Raw genomic sequence first — 2,500 nt, 5'->3', positions numbered from 1 at the left:
TAGTTACAGATTTAACAATTTTTACTATATCTGTGAGAGAATTTTAAAGCAAATTGAATACTTCAACTATTAAATCATGAGCAAGAGATTAAATTATCTTTGAATTAAACAAATAAGATAGGCATGGAGAAAACTACACCTAAAAAACATGTAGGTAAGTGTCTTAGGATATTCAAAGTATCCTTGGATACCGAAGTTCTGCAATGGGGCAGTCCCATCAGGATATCTCAAGTTGTGCAATGTAGGCATTTCTTAAAGGTCTTTGCAGAGTCTGTTCTTCCATCCAAAATTTTGAGAATATATATATGTAGATCTTGCTTCCATCTAGCTCCCCAACCTTCGTATATATTTGTCCATGCAATATCTCGACGTTGCCTCTGAGAACCTACGAGGCCAACAGACATTTCCATTAACGATTCCTATTTGCTGAGGTTTTCCCCCTATTCCTATATGAACACTGAATGGCCTCCCAAACCCCAGTTCCTGGTCTTCTAGTTTAAATGGAAAGATACAATTCAGTCCAGTCCTGGATATCAAGGCCATTCCGTTTCAAACACTCTTCCATGCCATCTACCTAACCCATTTTAGAATCTCCTAGCCTGCTACCTCACAGTACTTCAGGATATTACATTCTTTTCTCTGGTTGTCTCAAATACTCGGATAAATACTCTTTTCTTCTACGTCTACCCACATTTCTAACACTATCAAGTAGCCTTACACTACTTGTACTAGGTAAATAGCTCCTTTAATCAGCTTTAGCATTTCTTCATCATCCGTAGTGTTGGGATGTCTTCTATATGCATTCAATATCCACACTCAATCTCATCAAGGGGAATTGGCTTATCTAGCCCTACACATATTCTATCTTTGGATTTCATAAACATTCCTAGTATCTTATCAATCTTTCTGAAATGCCTTTACTTCCCATGCCTAACTTATCCTACTCAGAACCTATTATCATTTGCTCCAAAATATTAATGGAAATTAATTACTGTCCTTCTTCCAACATCCATATATCAACAACATTCGTCCATTCTCCTAGTTTCTAGTTACCCCAGTAATTTTACTCTGAACCACACACTGTACACTTTCTGACATTTTCAAACTCTCTCACTAGTTATTGTAGTTTCTCTTCCCATTCCCCAGCCACTGTTCTATCATCGGTAAACTTCTACCATTCGGCATTCCATTCACAAATGCTTTTGGTTTTCCAAAGCTTTACTCCAGCTTTTATCGCCTTTCATTTTACTATTAGATCCTCTTGCAACATTTTTAGCAAAACTATCTTTGCCTATCTATCCTTAACACCTTTCACATCTTTATCTTTAGCAGCTCTATCATAACCCCGTTCTAGTTCTATGTAAGCCACGTATATTTTTCCCCTTGCTTTCAAAGTATTTGCATATTTTTTTTTTTCATATCAAACACTAGACCCAAACAATCTTTCCCTTATCTAAGAACAAATATGTTTAACTAGAAACATTATGCCTCTTGCATCTTTAAAGAACAATTATTCTCCCTAGATATTTATCTGAATCCTTTCCTAATTTGGATATATCCTAACGTACACTACGTAGTAGGACACTAAATGACACTTTCACCCTCGTGTTACATTTAATTCTGAATGTGGTGGCCGATGTGGCAACGTCCCTGCCTGATGATCGCCAGACTAGGGTTCGAGTCCCGCTCAAACTCGTTAGTTCCTTTAGTCGCTGCAACCTCAAAATCCTTGTGAGCTAAGGATGGCGGGTTCGGGGGAGCCTATAGGTCTATCTGCTGAGTCATCAGCAGCCATTGCCTGGCCCTCCTTGGTCCTAGCTTGGGTGGAGAGATGTCTTAGGCGGTGATCATATGTATATATGGTCAGTCTCTAGGGCAATGTCCTGCTTGATAGGACAATGTCACTGTCCCTTGCCTCTGCCATTCATGAACGGCCTTTAAACCTTTAAACCGTACATGTATTGATCAGATCTAAAGTAACATTTTCTATCTGATATAACTTTATCTCTGTATATATCTATTAACTTGATTTCCTTGACTGTGTACCAACACACAAATTAGGTACTCTTTTTCTGTTAGTTCTCTCTTTTAAGGATGATTATAATATTCTTCTCTAGAAAAAATGTATAGTCAATAATCTACTCTATTTCACAAAATGTTTACTTGACTTCAATCATTTACTCCATACTTCCATACTCCTACCTACCGTCAAAACTATCTTTTCTTTATAACCTATTTTGGTACTATATTTAAATTTGCTAACACTATTTCATTTCATACTTTCCCAAGGTCTCCTAAGATCTTCATCTTAAAATTACACCAGAACATATCACGCTTTGGCTTTCAAATTTGCACAAAATGCCAGGTATCTGTGACCGCAAAATCTAGCTTTTTCTCCATAAGCAAGTCAACTCTCAAATATTTTTCTCTTTCAGCAGTACACCCAAATATTTTCAAAACAGGAAGTTATTAATATTTTTTTTTACAATAAATATTTCTT

At 36.7% G+C, this 2,500-nt stretch overlaps 1 protein-coding gene across 1 annotated transcript in view; it reads right to left on the bottom strand.

Annotated features, from left to right (window-relative positions):
• The window catches only part of LOC137618071 (uncharacterized), an 8,833-nt gene that overhangs the window by 5,037 nt on the left and 1,296 nt on the right, over positions 1-2,500 (bottom strand). The window lies entirely within an intron of this gene.

This window comes from Palaemon carinicauda, chromosome 24 (assembly GCF_036898095.1).
Source record: "Palaemon carinicauda isolate YSFRI2023 chromosome 24, ASM3689809v2, whole genome shotgun sequence".
In the NCBI taxonomy this organism is placed as follows: domain Eukaryota; kingdom Metazoa; phylum Arthropoda; class Malacostraca; order Decapoda; family Palaemonidae; genus Palaemon; species Palaemon carinicauda.
Note: the sequence above shows the minus strand (reverse complement) of the source record. Positions and strands in the feature narration are given on the sequence as shown.